At 50.1% G+C, this 18356-nt stretch overlaps 1 long non-coding RNA gene across 1 annotated transcript in view; it reads left to right on the top strand.

Moving 5' to 3' along the window:
* The window catches only part of LOC115075780, a 29520-nt gene extending 20856 nt beyond the window's left edge, over nucleotides 1–8664 (top strand). Inside the window, exons 2-3 of the long non-coding RNA XR_003852601.1 lie at nucleotides 8414–8481; nucleotides 8588–8664. This is a non-coding gene — a long non-coding RNA (uncharacterized LOC115075780). The remainder of the gene's footprint in view (nucleotides 1–8413; nucleotides 8482–8587) is intronic.
* Nucleotides 8665–18356: the final 9692 nt, after the last annotated feature.

Here is an 18356-nt window from a genome sequence, read left to right as displayed (position 1 = left end):
GTCTGGGATAGACGGGGGGGGGGGGGGTGTTTTTGTGATTTGGGAGATGTAGGAGAATAGTGCTTTAGCATCAAATTGAAGATCGTGGATTCTATTGGCATAGAAATCTTTTTGTCCGTAGAAGGGAAGTCCTGTATAGGTGGAAGGTTCCTTTGTACGCTGATAGTGTTGAAGTGCTGGGGGCTTTGCGCCATTTGTTTTCTTTGTGTCTGAGGTCTTGCTTCATCAGTTTAAGTTCAGGGGAAAACCTTTTTGCGCTGCGTTAATTATTTTTGCTCTGGGTTAATTATTTTAACAACTGAGGGGCATAACTTATTTGCTGCTGCTTCTGTGATATTGTGCCAGGATAGCAGGGCTGAGTTGGGGTTGGATACGTATAGGTTTGTAAGTTCCTTGGAAAGATGATCGCTGAGCAAGTTGGAAGCACATGGTTTCCTGAAGTGTATGGTGGAATGGTGCCGTGGGGTGTTTGGACGTTCTTTGGTGTTGAGGGTAGTGGATATCGGTGAGTGGTCTGACCAGGGGACTGGTGTGCAGTAAAGAGAGAGAGGTTGGCGTTAATGAAAATAAGGTCAAGTGTATGTCCTGCTTTGTGGGTGGGTTTGTCGACGATTTGGTTAAGGCCCATGGCCCTGAGAGAGGTGAGGAGGGCTTCACAGTTGGAGGAGCGAGGAGTGGCATCAATGTGGAGGTTGAAGTCCCCCAGGATCACGGCTGGAAGATCTGTGTTGATGTTTCGCTATAACTTCTATGAGGGGGGAGGCATCTGTGTCTAGTGCTCCTGGTGGTGCATATACTAGCAGAATTCGAAGCTGTTTCGATTTAAATAGACCCAATTCAAGTTTGGAGGCAGACTTGATTGAATGCGAGGTGAGTCTGAGCTCTTTCTTGGTGGCTAAAAGAAGGCCGCCTCCTCGTTTTTTCTGTCTGGGGATTGAAAAGATGTCATAATTTGCTATGTCTGAATTTTTTAGCCAGGTTTCTGTGATGGCACAGATGTCTGGCTTAGAGTCCAGGAGATAGTCGTTAAGGATGTGTGTTTTCTTTGTCAATGACTGAGGGTTAAAGACAATAAGGTGAGCCCCAGAAGCTGGGTCAGGGGAGAGGTCATGATGGGAATGAGAGATCTGGATGTCCGTGTTGGAAATTCTTGAAAAGGGTTTTATGCAAGCACAGTGGCGATGATATAAGACGGGGATCAGGTGAGTTAGCATCTTAATACTTGAAGTGCGCAATTGCAGCGATTTGAATGTGGGAAGCTGAGATGCAGGAGCTGGAGGATATTATAGGACAGGATTGCTTTTTCTTATATCTGTGCTACATTTAAGTTTGAAAAACTGTGTGCTTGTGGAGAGTATGGAACTTTGAAATGAAGTTGAATGGAGGTCTGTAGGGATAAGCACATTGAAGAGTTAGAGGAGATTCTGTGAAGGCTCTGGCAAAAGGTTCTGGCATTGGATCGCACAAAGGGGCTGGCTCCTTTGGCGTGCGACGCCAGGCACATGACGCCTGGGGCCGTCTGGCCCTTTAAAGGGCTCTGTCGATGTGGTCACGGCATCAGTGGGTGGGCGGGCTTACCACAATGAGGGGATTTCTTTTTTTTTTCCTAGGTCTCCTATGCCGTTTGAGGCCGGGGCAGGCCCGAGATGTGGGCCGGATGCCTCTGTGCGGTCGCCGACTCCCGCGCCTCCCCTGACCCCGATGGGTCAGCGCCGACCGCAAGGGGAGGAAGGTTGGAGGGGAGATGGCTGCCTCAAGGCCGTCGGGCCCTTTAAAGGGCTCTGTCAAAGCGGTCACGGCTTCAGTGAGTGGGCTTACCGCGATGAGGGGATTCTTTTTTTTCTTCTTTTGATGGTTTTCTGGAGGAGACCAGAATATCTTGAAGTTGAGGAGAAATGTTTAGGCTTTGGAATACAGAGCCTTTCAACCTCCTCACAGGGAGATTCAGCGATGAAGTGGGTGAAGCAGCGATCCTCCTTCTTGGGTAAGCAATTGAGAGCTGTTGCCCAGGGGGATCAGTTTGTGTGTTGATAGTTGAACTAGGTAGCTGTACCATGGTTGTCGTGGCCATTCTAGGGCAAAGAGAATCAAATCCACATTGTCTTCAATACATCTTTGGACTGTGTGAGCGATGAGTGGTATCAGAGGGAACGCATAAAGCAGACCTTGCAACCAATCTGAGGAACACGTCCTGTGCCAGCCAATGGGGACTGGGTTACACTGAGTCAAACAGTTTGACCTTCTTGTTGCGTTCTTTTGCGAAGAGGTCGATCCGGGGAAGACCCCCCCCCCCCCCCCCCCCCCCCCCGTGGAGAAAATTTGCTTTGCTACATCCTGATGTAGTTCCCATTTGTGGGGGTGAAATATCCTGCTTAGTTTGTCTGCTCTGGAGTTTTTGATTCCAGGTAAGTGTGGCTTGAAGGGAGATTCCCCTGTTGTGTGCCCATTACAGAATCTCTGCAAAGGCTCCAGGAACCTGACCCTCTTTCCTTGTTTATGTAAAACATTGCAGCCTGGTTGTCCATGTGGATCATGACAATCTGGCCTCTGAGGGTCCGTTTGAAGGGCATTGCAGATGGCCCGAAGCTCCAGGAGGTTTGTGTTGGGCCTTTTCCCTTTGGGACCATAGCCCTTGAGGCTGTAGGCTGGTGAGATGGGCTCCCCAACCCATGGGGGAGGCATCTGTGGTGAGCACTGCCTGATGTCTAAGGAAACATAGAGGCGAGCCCATCGTCAGTGCCAGTGGTGTTAGCCACTGTAGGTCATAAGAACATAGAACATGCTGGCTGGTTGTTAGAGCTAAAGGAGTGCAGAGGGGGCTGAGGAACTGGGTCCATTGAGTCTTCAGGCCCATTGCAAATGACGGATATGTAGTTGTGTATGCGGGACAGCCAGTGTGGTCAGAGCAAGGGCTGAAGCCTGTGACAGGAAGGCTTTGTCCTGAATGGTGTCGATATGAGTTCCGATGAATTGCAAGGTTTGAGTAGGTTGCAGATTTGACCTCTCGTAGTTTATCAGAAGGCCTAGATTGTATAAGCAAGATATTGTATGGAATAGATTGTCTAGCAGGGTAGACTGGTTGGAGGCTACCAATTGCCAGTCGTCCAGGTAAGGAAATACCTGAACTCCTGTTGATGGAGGTGTGCTACTGCTAGACATTTTGTGAAGACTAGGGGTGGAGGAGAGGCTGAACGGAAGTACTGTATACTGGAAGTGTTTCTCGTTCGCTGTGAAACAGAGGTATCGCCAGGATTTGGGATGCATTGGTATATGAGCATATGCATCCTTCAAATCTAGGAGCACATTCAATCTCTGTGTTGAACGAAGGATGGATTTGAGGGAAGTAATTCTGAATTTTTCCATCTGTAGGTATTTGAGAGAGCGCAGGTCCATGATTGGCCGATGCCCCCTGGACTTCTTAGTAATGTGGAAATATTGTGAATAGAATCCCTGTTGAAGTTGCAAGGGAGTCAACTCTCTTATGCACTGTTGGGAGTAGATGGTTGGTTGATCTGAAGGAGAGGTTCCCGATGTGCAGTGTGATGTTTTTGGGGAACTAGGTGCAGCAGGGTTGGGTGTGATAGAAAATTGAGAATAACCCTCCTTTATTATGTTTAGGACCCAAAGGTCAGATGTTATGCTGTTCCAGGCTGGGAGAAAATGGGACAGCCTGCCCCCTACAGTGCCAGTAGGTGGTGACGAGACAACAGTCCTAGAGACCCTGCTGGTTTTTAGGGGTATGGGGATCCGCCGGTTGGCGAGGGCATTGGTGTGGCCCATGTTGCTGAAAGGGCTGCTGGCGGCTGTGTTGGTAGGAGGGGAGACCAATAGGATGAGTATGGACTATATGTGCGTCGAGGGTAACTAGACTTCCGGTACAAAGCGAAATGACGTCGAGACGATGGTCCTTTGGACGGGGAGGTTAAGGACAAGACTGCCACTTTCTGATCTTTAAGTTTCGCCACTGTCTCTGTGAGCCTGTCACCAAAAAGATTGTCCAGGTTTTTGGCAGGGGAGATTTGCCAGTTTGCCGTGCACATCATCTCTGATAGCTCTTGCCCTTAGCCACGCAAGATGTGTCGCCGTTATGGCGTTAGCGGTAGTCTTTGCCGATGTCTTAAAACCTTCATAGACTGAATGAAGGAGGAGCCAAAGGCCCTCTTCCATATCGTGGAATTCTTGAGGGAAGCAGGCATCTGGAGACCCCTCCTGTAATAGGGGTTTCAGGGATTGGAGGCATTCGAACAACTATTGTTACATAGAACAGGTGGGTCTGTATTTTGGCATTTAACATACCGGACTGAAATGCCTTCTTCCCGAAATCGTCTAGGTATTTGCAGTCTCTCCCCAGGAGGGTGTTTGAATGGAGCCTCTTTTTTTTTTTTTGCCCTCTGCATTGCCGATTCTACCACCAGACGCATGGGGAAGCTGAACCGTAGAATAAAATGGCAAAGTTGAGGAGGACTCCCACGCTTTCTTCATTACAGAGTCTAGCACAGAGTCTGACGGTAGTGCCGTAGCTTCAGCTGGGCTGTCAAAGATTTTAAGAATTCCCAGCATTTCTCACCTAGGATCTGGGATTTTCTTGATTTCCATGTCTAGGTGGTGGCCCACTTTTTCCAGGGGGATACCGGTTCCGACAGAATTTCTGCTGGGTCCGATGGATTACCTGGCGAGGATAAGTGGGGAGAGTCTTCCATCGAAGGAGATGGCTTCTGGGGTTGATCCCTGGGCGAAGGGCCTGGTGGAGGTGAGCTCCCAGGTGACAATGGAGTCTCTGAGGGCTTGTCAGATGGTGGTTGATGTTGTTCCACTGATGTCAGAAAATGTCAAGATCATTGAGGCCAAGCCCGATGTAGAGGTCAGTCTCTGTTGCGATGGGAGGCCTGCTGGAGGTAGTGCTGCCAGTAGAATATCACTATCTGGCCTCCTGGGCAGAGCAATGTCAATCGGTGAGCTTCTGATTTTCTCGTAGAGCGGATCCTGAAGTCTGGATCCCCCATGGTGATGTGAGGCCATGGAGAGACCTGAAAAAACCTCTGAAGAGGCTGAGGAACTTCTAGAGATTCCTGGGGGAGATGGACCATCATCTGAATCCACAATAAGTAGGGGAGAGGGTTTCCTTGGTCTTATGTCCAGTAGAGTGCTTTTTAGGAGATTTGGCAGTAGGCTGCGTCAGTAGCATCTGTGTCAAAGGCACTGCGTCGGGTTGCATTGAAGAGGGCCGCAGTGGAGTCCGCAATGCGTCAATGGAACCGGATTTCAACGCAATTTCTTCTGTGCGTCGGAGTGCTGACGCTCGGTGCATCAGTGTTTCTTAGCTGCGTCTGTGCGTCGGCACTTTAGTGCATCGCCTTCGCAGTGTGTGGCTGCGATGCCGGCGGCACTTCTCCCACGCTGTGCATCGATCCCAATCGGGCCTGTTTCGGCGCTGAATGTGATGGACCAGTGGGGTCTGCAGGAGTGGCCCTACAATGGGAGGGGGCCTTTGATCTTTGGAGTGGTCCAGGAGAAGATCTGGCAGAAGCTTCAGAGGGGGCATAAGAGCCTGATGGTTCTCAGCTGAGCTATGCGGGCAGCTCTCTGCCACTGTGCCCGTAGGGACATGCATCCAGAGTCCCTGCAACTTGCTTGATCATGGTCGGGACCCAAACAGATGTAGCAGCGTTTGTGCCCATCTGTGACAGACATGACTTTACCACATGCACGGAACTTAAAGCCTGGCGGACGAGGCATGGTAAAATTGTTTGACTTTTTCTGTGGTGTTTTTATTGTTTCTTTTTTCTGTTAAAAGTTGCGTGGAAAAAAACAGACTGAGGAGACTCAGGGAAATGTGGGAAGATACAAGAAGGAATACCCCACTAAAAGACTTTAGTGATCTTTGAGAGCTCTGCCACGTAGTGAGACAAAGGACGTCCCAGACAGCATGGCTAATTCATGCTGCTTATCTACGGAGAAAATAATTATTAGCCAAACCATTCTCCACAATACACTTACAGCTCTAGGAAACCAAGAAATGGTGAGATCGCTAGAATTTTAAAGTGACACTACTCGCGTGTTTAAAAGAGGCGAGCGACAGAGGAGAGATGACCAAGTATATGAAGATTCAGGAGGATGGAGGCATCTGCAAGGAGATGAGAGTTGTGTGAGAGAAGCATTCACACCAGCTAGAGGTGCACCTAGCTCAAGGTTCATATCCACATACAGCAGTGACAAGCAAAGACAGGCCAGGCAGAAGTAGGGAGGGAGAGAAGTCTGCAAAGAGATGAGGCATGCAGGCGTGAGGTCCGCCAGAACAAGAAGGGAAGTTGACGTTCTTTATGGCACTGCCTTTTGTTTTGTGGAATGCACTCTCTATTTCTGGCTACCCTGACCTCCCATCCCCCACCTTTACCTCTGCGAGAGGGGTTATTTTGGTTGACTGAACTTTCGCTTGGTGAGCTTTGCTGAATTCCCTGATTGCAGCACAGCCTTTGCATCCTTCTAACTTCTTTGCGCAGCTGCTTAATCTCATACTGGATAGCCCTCCATCCTGTTGTTGTATTGCCCTGAGTCTGCTGCTGCCAGGTGCTCTGCAAAGGCATCTATGGAGGTGCATGGCATTTCAAAAGTTGGCATCTCATTGCCAGCAGAGGCCTCTTCAGCGGCGGGGGGCCGCCACCTGCAGAGTTAAGTGATGTCTCCACCCAAGTTAGATTCAGCTCAACATTATCATTGTCACCTTGCAATTCCCCAAGGAGCTCACTAAACAGCATAACAGATGCATCTTGCAACCCCCCATCTGGTGCAATGGTAGAACTTTCTGCCTCTGCTCTTGTCTCCTCTATAGCAGGCTCCTCCACCTCTACATTATGCCCACAGCCTACATCTGCAGCATCAGTGTCAGTCCCTCCTGTATGGACCCCTCTTATGAAGTCGCTTTGTAACGTGGCCCCTACCAAATTCTCCATTTCTGTCACGCCAGCGATGTTTTAATTGTTCAACTGACCTGTTTGCCACCGTCAGGCTGCTTACATCTTTGGCTATGCTCTCCCAAATTCTTCTCTTTGCCCTGGTGGAAGTTTCCTGTCCCAAGAGTGCATGGTAGTTGTCACACACCTTCCTAGCAAGCAGATCTTTATTCTTCGTCTGAAAAGCCCGCCTCCCTCTGCCACCTTTTTTCCTCCACATTACAGGGACCAGCCTGCAGTGCCTCCCTACTGCCCTGTCCACTACTCCTCCTGCTCTAACTCCTCTACTCACCTTCTTTTCCCTCCACTCCCACCCCCAGCTGCACCCTCAAGCACTTGCACAACCCTCTCCTCCTGCCCTCCCTGACTGAGACAGATGCTACACTCCTCCTATCCATCCATCTCCCACTCATCTGCCTGTCGTGCATATCCTCACCCTCACACACCCCATTTTCAAAATCTCACATTCCATTCTTGCCTAGAGGACAAAAACACAGCAAGACAATAACAAAACAATGTTCTGCCAAACTGCAATCTCAGACAGAATACAATGGGAAAGGGAAAGAACAATTAGCTCAAAACACAGCAATTGCAAAAATAACTCCTAACCTGCCACTAGCCTCTGGACACATCCTACTCCCACCAGCTCCAAACTAAACCCAGGCCAGACTAATGTAAGGATCCGCTTTTTAGCAGGAAAGGGGAGTGTCCTGTGATTGACATGAATGTACACCAATAAAGTCTTTGAAGATCATGCCACTGTACAGAACCAATAAAACATGCTACAATTTCCTGCTCTTCCCTATACAGCAAATGCTACCTTTCCGGCGCTTACCAATGCAGCCAATAGAGCAAACTCCACACACCCTTCTTACACCTTATACGCCAGTGTTGCCAACCTCGCTTATTTCCCATGAGATTGGGCTTTTTTTCTAGTCATTCGCGTTTTTGGTTGTTTTTTTTTCGATTCGTGGGTTGCTTGTAATTGGGCGTTTTTTCCTGCCAATCGTGGTTTTTTGGGCTTGGTGGGCAGGATTTGTGCTCTGATGTTGCAGTGATTGGCGGCTGCTGCCAGTGAGGCCTGTCCATAGCAGGCGCACCCTAACCTATTGCAGCAGTAAGTCAACCGGAGCTGCAAACATTCACAGGAGCACGTGGGCAGACCCGGCATGGCATTGTAACAAGCGTCGTGGGTGACCAAGAAGTTTCTGTGCAGCTGCAGACCTGAATGGTGAAAGGTGTATAGCACTCAGCTGGCTACAACCAGGTTTCAGGAGGGGAGAATGAGTGTGGGGGAGATTGAAGGCGTGTTTGTGGGGAGGGGGAAATGAGTGTTTAGCGGCCAGGGATGTGCTCAGAGGGGGTAGGGAGAGGGGAATCAGTGTGTGGGGCTGGTGTTTGTTCTACACCACTTTTAATTTCATCTAATTTTTTTTTTTTTTTTGCATTTCTTCCCCCTGCAGCAGATCAGCTTTGTAAGAAATTCTTTATTTTGACAAAAAGAAAGCTTGTTCATACCTGCTGACTACAGGTAAAAAAACAATGTGACATGGAAACTTGTAATGCTATTTTATTTGTTCTACAACCACTTTTGATTTTATCTAATTTTGCTTTTTTTTTCTCACTTCTCCCTGCAGCAGATCACCTTTGTAAGACAGCCTGTCCATACCTACTGTTTCCGTCATTGGCTGCTACGTTACTAAATGGATTTGATCTACTACAGCTAAAGTAAGGAACTAAAAGATACTGCTAAGCGTGGGAAGAGGAATGTGAACTACAAGCATGGATTCAGTCTGACAGCAATGAGTGAGGCTATGTGCAAAGGGGTAGATTTTAAAAGAAGCGCGATCAGCCTACTTTTGCTTGCGCATCAGACTCAAGCAAAAGTACGCTGGATTTTAGTAGATACGCGCGGAGCCGCGCGTATCCACTAAAATCCTGGATCGGCGCGCGCAAGGCTATCGATTTTGTATAGCCTGCGCGCGCCGAGCCGCGCTGCCTCCCCCCCGTTCCCTCCAAGGCCGCTCCGAAATCGGAGCGGCCTCGGAGGGAACTTTCCTTTGCCCTCCCCTCACCTTACCCTCCCTTCCCCTACCTAACCCACCCACCCGGCCCTGTCTACACCCCCCCCTTACCTTTGTCGGGGGATTTACGCCTCCCGGAGGGAGACGTAAATCCCCGCGCGCCAGCGGGCCTGCTGCGCGCCGGGCCGCGACCTGGGGGCGGGTACGGAGGGCGCGGCCACGCCCCCGGGCCGTAGCCACGCCCCGTACCCGCCCCCAAAACGCTGCCGACACGCCCCCGCAACGCCGCGCGCTCCGGCCCCCCCCCCCGACCCGCCCCCCTCCGAGAACCCCGGGACGTACGCGAGTCCCGGGGCTCTGCGCGCGCCGGGAGGCCTATGTAAAATAGGCTTCCCGGCGCGCAGGGCCCTGCTCGCGTAAATCCGCCCGGTTTTGGGCGGATTTACGCGAGCAGGGCTCTGAAAATCTACCCCTAAATTTGTAAGTGACATTCGTGCACATCATGCAGACCTTCTGCAACATGCAGAAAGTTAAGCTCCTTTGCCATTTATGCGACTCAGACATTGGTGTTTCAATTTCACGTGTTTTGGGCTTTTTTTGGGCTTGTTTTTTTGGAAAAAAGTGCTTGTTCCTGTACGTACCCGGATCAGTCCAGGACAGCTGGGTTTTGCCTCCCCTCCAGCAGATGGAGACAGAAAAAGACTTTGCGGACTCTGTCCTAAACCCCTGAGTTGCCACCTAGTGTCTGCCAGTATTTTTCTGTCTCCAGCAGATGGAGGTGCAAAACCTAGTGTCTGATAGAGGTGCTGAGTTTAGGGTTGGATTTGGTCTGATTTTAGTCTCTTAGCGTTTGATTTTACAAGGGAAGCTTAGTTTAAGGATCCCTTTAAATTAAAAAAAAAAAAAAAAGTTTGGTTAGAGCAGTGATCGGACAGTTGCGAGTAGCCTCCCAGGGGGTTGGCAGGTCCTGGTGGGACCATCCCTCCTGGTATTTGAGGCTGGAGAGCAAATGGTTGGGAATCCTGATACTGCTGGGGCGAGGGCTGATACCAGGGGTCCAGGCTCACTCACCCTCAGCCAGCCTGTCTTTAGCCAGGTAAAAAAAAAAAAAATATATATATATATATATATATATAAATGTGTGTTTGGGGCTCTCCGGCCGTGCGTCCGCTCAGTTTTCGTTGATTTTCGCCGCTTTCCCGTGAAGAATAGGCTGAGCAGAAAACCAAGAACTCCCAGATGCCTTTGCTGTATTGGAGCCTGTCAGAGGTGAATGAACTCTGGGTGCTTTCTGAAGCATGGCTTGCAGAGAATCTCTGGGACAGATTTGCTGGCAACAACAAGGGAGAGGCTTATTTTAATGGCCACATTTACTTCACAATGCAGAGAAACTGAGTCCAGGATGCAAGCTTTTATCTTGCAGATGCTGGTTTCGATGACCTGAAACCAATTTGAATGAATCCTGGTGCCAAGAAGTGGAATCGAAGTCTAGCTCTATTCAAAACCCAGACTACAAGTTATTTACATAAACAAAGAACAAAAGAAGACAAGAAGAATACAGTGCATCAGAGCCAGTATGATACAGGAACTTGTTTATAGTGGGAGGAGAAACAGGGTTAGAAGAATTCTTAGTTGAGGGAGGTCCTCACAAGCATTTCCTATACAGGATAGATTGTCATGACAAACGGTATCATGTGTTTGTGGGCGGTTACACTTTTCTGGAAGCTTCGAGAATGTTGTATTTTGATTATATAAGTCAGAGCATGGCAGAGATTCAGGGAGATGCTACTTATTACAGATAGAGAGCAGATTGCATCTCACAAGAACACTTGTCGTTGCCTCTTTTTTAAAAAAGCCAAAATAAACTAAATTTTAAAACCTCTTGCTGAATTGCAGTGTTCTTGTGCCCTAAGCTATGAGTCCCAAAATTAGACACCCGGCCCTGTTTTTGACAGGGAAATCCGTCCGTCACGGTTCTTTTTTTCGGGGCCGGGGATATGCCTCGTGGTGCGGCCTGCGGCAGTGCGCACATGCGTGGATTTCCCGCACTGGGATCTGCACAGCTTGTTTGTCAGGTGGAGAAGGTCCATCGGCCCCCCTTCCTTCCGATGCCATTTTCGCTGTCCTTTTCAGTTCCTACAAGCTCCCAGGGGTTTGTCTTGGTCGAGCTTGTTCTTTTTTTGGGCCCAGATCCTAATTTAGCTCGGGGATCATGCCACATGGTGCGGCCTGCAGGCCGGAGTTTGTACCGGGTCCTTGTCGGGAGGGGAAGGCGAAATCGCATCGCAACAACTCTAGAACACGCAGGGACCCTGGGAGGGCAGAATTGCTGCGGCAGCCTCAGGACCCTTTTCTTCTCAGCGCAGGTACTGAAGCCTTACTGCGAACGTTCACGGAGCAGGAGAAGGCTGCCCTGGGGGAGGGGAGCTCTCGTCACATCTCTCACCGCGACCTGCTGCCCCTGGGGGGGGGGGGGGGGGGGCGACTTGCAGGCAGCGCAGATCTAGGACTCTGAGTCTTCTTCCTCATTTTCCTCCAATTTTGTTTTGTTGCTGCATAAAGCCTTCAAAGTACGAAAAGCAACAAAGAGCCAGGGTACTAAGGTACCCCGTGAGGTCCCGCCGTCACTGGGGGCTGGGACAGGAGCTTCATCTCTCCACAAGCGTACCAAGTCACACAGTGGGATAGAAGCCCCCAAGGCCAAACGCCCTCTCAGGTCCTTTTCCTGTCAGGTGGACAGTTCAGATACGGATGGGGTGGATGAAGGAGAGTGTCCTCCGCAAGCCCCTGGTGAGGGACAAGATGCGGATCAGGATCACCAGCTCCAGCCAGCCAGGCCAGTAGATGCGCCTTAGAAGGTTTCTGGCTCTTTAAAAATAAAAAACATTTACTCTAGATTGTGGAAAACAGCGGCAGAAGGCGCAGCAAGTTTTTGAGCCTCCCAGGTCCTGGTGGGACCATCTCCCCTGGTATCAGAGGCAAAAGAGCAGGGGATTGAAGATCCGGGGACTACTAACGCCGGCGGGTGATACCGGGGAGCCCGGCTCACTCAACCGTGGCAGACAGCTCAGCACAGCCTTCAGAGCACTGTGAAAATAAATAAAAAGGTAAAAGTTGTGTGTGGTTTTTTTTTCTGGTTGGCCAGTCCAGCGTTCTCTCCATCTCCTCTCTGCCTGACTTACTGCTGCGTTTCGGCTCGCGCAAAGGCCCCTGTCACCTGGTCTATTTTTGGTGCGCTTACCTCAGCTGATTGGAGCTAAATTTAGTCCAAGGCTATGCCTCATGGTGCGGCCTGCTCCGCGTGCGGCAGCATGCGCACCCGCCTCTCTCTAGAGCTGAAATCTGAGCAGATTGTGTCTCGGAAGTTCTGCTGAGGGGAATCCCTGTGGCAGCAGCAGTTCTTCACGGTGCCCGGAGCCTTGGGAGGCTTACAGCTCAGCCGCAGCCACCTGATCTGTTCCTGCTTAATGCAGGGACTGAGGCCATTTTGAAAACATTCAGGGATGCAGAGAGCCGCAATGGAGGCATGGAGTTCCTCGCCACCTCTCTCCCCGCGACCGGGGCCCTCGAGGGGGGGGGGGGGGAAGACAGGTCGCAGGAGGATCGGGCTGATACTTCGGATAGTGATCATGAGGGGGCCTCAGATGGGTCGTCTTCATCGTTCTCCTCGGACTTGAAGTTTTTTTCACAATGTTCAAGGCACAGAGAGCGACCAAACGCAAGAGGGGCAAGGTCTCTGAGGTTCCCTCGTCCTGTAAGCGTCCCAAGTTCCCGCTGGTGGGGGGGGGGGGCATACTAAGTCTAAGCGCCCTCAGATCCGTAGCAGGTCCGGATGATTCGTCTTCGGATCTATCTGATGGAGGAGACCCTTCCCCTGCAAGACCTTCAGGGGGTAGATGCAGGCCAGGATGATCAGCCCCTGGTGGCCAAGCAGGGAGGCGCTTCTGCGGTGGATGGTGATGATCCCAAGGTGGTACGCTTGTTCCGGAGAGATGAATTGGGTCCACGTATCCCGAATATTCTGGAAGAGCTCAGAATTGAAGTCCCGCAGGAGGATTAGCATATGGGAGCGGTGGATCCCGTGATGTTAGGTCTAAGAGGTCCGGCTCACTCTTTCCCTTTCATATGTCTGTCACTGACCTCTTGTTCTGGGAGTGGGACACTCCAGATCTAGGTTTGAAAGTCAGCCGTGCTATGGGTAAGTTGTACCCGCTACCGGAGGATGCGCTGGAGCTGCTCAGGGTACCCAAGGTGGATGCGGCAGTCCCTGCAGTCACTACAAAGACCACCATCCCAGTCACGGGAGCGACGGCCCTAAAAGATTTGCAGGACCGAAAGTTGGAGGTACAGCTTAAAATGACATTTGAGACCTCCTTCCTAGGAGTACGGGTGGCCATGTGCAGCATTTCTGCTCTGCGTGCGAGCCTGCATTGGGTGCAGCACTTACAATCTATGGCATCCCTTTTGGAAGTGGACGCAGCTCAGGCTGGTCGTTTGGAGGCGGCGGTGGCTTACAGTGCGGACGCACTGTATGATCTCCTGGCACGTCAGGAAGAATAGTGGTCTCCACCGTTACGGCCTGCAGGCTCCTTTGGCTCAGAAATTGGTCGGCGGATGTCTCCTCAAAAGCTCAGCTAAGTTCCTTGCCTTTCAAGGGAAAGCTGCTCTTTGGCCAACAGTTGGGAGGACATGATTAAGTATCTGGGAGAGAATATGGTCCACAAGCTGCCAGAGGACAGGCCCCCAGGAGCAGTGGCTCTTTTCCTCAAGAGGTCCAGATTCTGGGGGAATTGTTGTTTTCGGGCCTCACAGTCTTTTGGATCCTTCTCTCGTCGGGCTCCCAGCCATGATGGATTCGGCACGGTCCAGTGTTCTTTGGTGGCTGTGTCCAGACTACGACAGGGTGTGGATTTGGAAATTCCCTCTTGGATAGTGGTAACCACCGATGCCAGCCTCTCCGGGTGGGGAGCAGTTTGAGGAACAGCAGTGCAAGGTCAGTGGATGAGGTCAAAGTAGTCTTGGTAGATCAATTGGTTGGAGACCAGAGCGGTTCGGTTGGCACTACAGGCCCTCCTTCCCTTAGTAGAGGGGGAGATCAGTGCGGATTCTCTTTCGACAGTGCAACGACGGTGGCTTACATCAATCGTCAGGGCGGAACTCTGAGTCGCCAGTTGGCGATGGAGGCTCAACTTTTAATCAGCTGGGCGAAACAGCACCTGTACAGGATAGCAGCTTTCACATTGCGGAGTGGACCATGTGCAGGCCAATTTTCTCAGCCGCCACCAGTTGGATCCAAGAGTTGGAACTCTCCGAGGCTTTCAGTCTCCTGTGCAACCGATGTCCAGGCCTGCAATGGACCTGTTGGCGACACATCGCAATGCCAAAACTCCTCAATTTTTTCAGTCGTCGAGAGCCAGGAGCAGTAGGCGTAGACGCTCTGGTGCTTCCCTGGCCAAAGGACATTCTGTTGTACGTCTTTCCGCCGTGGCTGTTGGTCGGCAAGATTCTACACCACATTGAGGCTCATTCGGGCAAAGTGATACTCGTCACGCCAGAGTGGCCAAGGCGCCCTGGTTTGTGGACCTTCTCAATCTGACGGTAGACGACCCGCTGAGATTTCATCTATCCCCAAGTCTGCTTCGACAAGGTCCCATTTATTTCACAGAGGTAGATCGCTTTTGTCTAGTGGCATGGCTTTTGAAAGGCGGAGATTGAGAAATAAGGGTTATTCGGAAGAGATGATTACTATGCTTTCGCAATCCCATAAACCTTCTTCCTCCATAGCCTGCGTCAGAGTTTGGGGTTTTTTTCAAGGACTGGTGCCTGAACCACGCGGTTGAGCAGTCCAGAGCTACTATTCCGGATGTTCTGACCTTTCTGCAGGCAAGTCTAGTAAAAGGTCTAGCCTTCAATTCCCTACAAGTTCAGATGGCAGCCCTTGGTAGTTTTCGGGGAAAGGTACAGGGCCTCGCTCTAGAGTCTCTCATCCGGATGTGGTTTGTTTTCTGCGTGGCGTTAAAACATCTTCGTCCTCCGATTTGGAACCCCTGTCCTTCGTGGAAGCTCAACCTGGTTCTCCATGCCCTTTTGTAACACGCCTTTCGAGCCGCTGACGTGGGCGACCTTGAAAGATCTGACGTTGAAGATTAGTTTTCCTCGTGGCTATCATATCTGCGTGTTTCGGAGCTACAGGCCTTATCTTGTCAGGAGCTCTTCAGGATTTCTAACTAAGAAGTTTCTTTACGAATGGTTCCCTCCTTTCTTCTGAAAGTAATGTCCTCTTTTCATTTGACTCAGACTGTGGCGCTCCCATCCTTGGTGGGCCTATATCTTTCTACTTCAAGTCTAGGGAGTTAAGACAGTTGGACGTCATACCTTTGCCAGACATTATCGACGGATGTCCGGGCTCCAGAGCCCGGTTCTTTCGGAACCAGTGTACTCTGAGCGGGACTCTCTCAGTCCCACCCTGGTTAGGAAAGCTTTGGTACATCCCAGTTGTCCTGGACTGATCCGGGTACGTACAGGGAAAGGAAAATTGGTTCTTACCTGCTAATTGCTAATTTTCGTTCCTGTAGTACCACAGATCAGTCCAGACGCCCACCCGGGGGAAAATGGAGAGTCCGCTCGGCCGGTAGCCGATCAATTTTTCTGCAAGTTTTATTGAATTCCCCCCTTTTCAGGGAAAGGTTTTGGGCATGTTCATTCATTCATAAGGTTTCCGGTGTTTTCATTTCCTCTGTTCAGGGGGAAGTGGTTTTATGGTTGCCGTTATGGTCTTTCTAATTTCTGCTTGGGTACAGTATAATACTGGCAGACACTAGGTGGCACCTCAGGGGTATAGGACAGAGTCCGCAAAATCTTTTTCTGTCTCCATCTGCTGGAGGGGAGGCAAAACCCAGCTGACTTGGACTGATCCGTGGTACTATAGGAACGAAAATTAGCAGGTAAGAATTAATTTTCCTTTTTCATGAAAACCTGGCAATCCTGTTATACACATACGCACACACATCCACAAACCCTTTTACACTCAAATACACTCTATATGCCTACACAACATAGAAACCCCACACATGCACCTTATACACACAGTCACACCATCATAAACACACCTTCACACACTTATAACAAACCCACCAAGCACCAAAATCATCCCCACACAACCCACTTGTACAGTTATGAACCCCCCATACACACACCTTCACATACCTACCTATCAGACACACACACATTCCCCACATACAGCATTTTCACATATACACATCAACACAGACCCATACTCTCTACAAACACCCTATATCACCATCTACCTACACATACACTCCCACGCACCCCAATCCCCCCTCACCTACTCTCCCCAATTACACCTCCATATGCACAAAACCCATTCTTCCCAGACTGGATGGACAATTTTGGTCTTCAGTTGTCATTAACAATGTTAGTGCCCCCCCCCCCCCCCCATGCACACACCCCTCTCCCATTCACAAACATCCACCATTCCCTGCTCACCGTGCGCCTGTTGCTCTGCCTCTCCAGGGAGATGGCCGGACTCATTGTGGCTCTCACTCTTTCAGGTCAGCATCGGCACTGTTGTCGCTCCCGGCGGGCTGGCATCAGTGCTTAGCTCTGGCTCCTGATGACATTAGCTAGGGCCCCCTACTAATGTCAGGCGGCAACGCTGGAGGGGCACGCACCTGAGTTGTGCGCACAAAGGAGCGTGACCTAAGGAGCATGTTCCTTTGTGCGCGTTTGAGTGCTGAGGGAATGTAGAGAGTCCTTGGTCTCCACCAGATGGCCCTAGGTCCCTATCTTAGTTAACTGCTAGGAGGAACATACCATTCCCTGCAGCTTCTGTCTAGGAGTGCAGGAGAGATCTGCATACCTCTCACCCAGCCAAAAGCAGGTTGCAGAAACAGTAGTAAGATTCCTGTTTTTGTTAAGATTGCACCATCTTTTGGGAAGGAAGTATTTTTTTTTCTGCCCTTTTTTTTTTTTTTCCCCATGCCTGGAAGTTAAAGGCAAGGAAGGGGGCCCTTTCCAGAGTAGGCCTTTCCCCCAAAAAGGTCCCATGAGGTTCACATTTGAGAGAAGAAAAGAACACGAGACCCCCAATCAGTCTCTGCTCCGGGTTGCAGGACCAAAGACAGGCTGGAGTTGGGGACATGCGATTTGGGCACTAGGGACTTTATGTATAGCGAGGATACCCCAGTCACGTTGGGATACCCATTCTTCCCAAATGGACGATACAAATATCTCAGTTTCCCGCACTGAGGGATATTACACAGGAGAAGGATATTAAATATCCTGTGCTCTAAAGTTTCTACCAAACCTGGATGGAAATGGATTTATGGTTATTTATGTATCTTGGTTACATTTGTAATGTAATCCGGGCACCTTTCCGGATTACCAGAAAACCCTGGGATTATTTCGTTCTACAGCAGTTAGAGAGAAATAATTAGGCAGCCCCTTCCATTCAGGGTGCTTTAATGGATATCCCGCGCAGGAGCTTTTATAGCAGAGCTCTGACTGGGCTCTGGGGCACTCTTACGGGGTCATTCACTAAAGCTTTATCGCGTGCGTTAGGGCCATATTGTATGTGAAAAGGGCCTTTTTGCATGAGATATAATGCAAATTAGGGGGAGGGGAGGAGTTGGCATTGTCTTCGCTGCTGGTGATAATGTTATCGTCGGCAGTAGTTCGCCGAATAGCACCACCTTTCACGGTGGCGCTATTCGGTGCAAGAGCCGGCTGTGAAGACACTGCGATTGTTCGAAGGCTGCGGGCTTTCACAGGCCCCCCGTTTTCACTGGATTTTTCATTCTGTGATGAATCCAGGCCTTAGAAGCTAGGAAGGGAGGTTGGAGTTTTTCCTCTGTTACATTTTGGGCCTACATAAGACCATAAGAAAATGCCATACTGGGTCAGACCAAGGGTCCATCAAGCCCAGCATCCTGTTTCCAACAGTGGCCAATGCAGGCCATAAGAACCTGGCAAGTACCCAAAAACTAAGTCTATTCCATGTTACCATTGCTAATGGCAGTGGCTATTCTTTAAGTGAACTTAATAGCAGGTAATGGACTTCTCCTCCAAGAACTTATCCAATCCCCTTTTAAACACAGCTATACTAACTGCACTAACCACATCCTCTGGCAACAAATTCCAGAGTTTAATTGTGCGTTGAGTAAAAAAGAACTTTCTCCGATTAGTCTTAAATGTGCCCCATGCTAACTTCATGGAGTGCCCCCTAGTCTTTCTACTATCCAAAAGAGTAAATAATAGATTCACATCTACCTGTTCTAGACCTCTCATGATTTTAAACACCTCTATCATATCCCCCCTCAGTCGTCTCTTCTCCAAGCCGAAAAGTCCTAACCTCTTTAGTCTT

The sequence above is a fragment of the Rhinatrema bivittatum genome, chromosome 14 (assembly GCF_901001135.1).
Source record: "Rhinatrema bivittatum chromosome 14, aRhiBiv1.1, whole genome shotgun sequence".
NCBI classification, from domain to species: domain Eukaryota; kingdom Metazoa; phylum Chordata; class Amphibia; order Gymnophiona; family Rhinatrematidae; genus Rhinatrema; species Rhinatrema bivittatum.
This window is presented reverse-complemented; position numbering and strand designations above follow the sequence as displayed.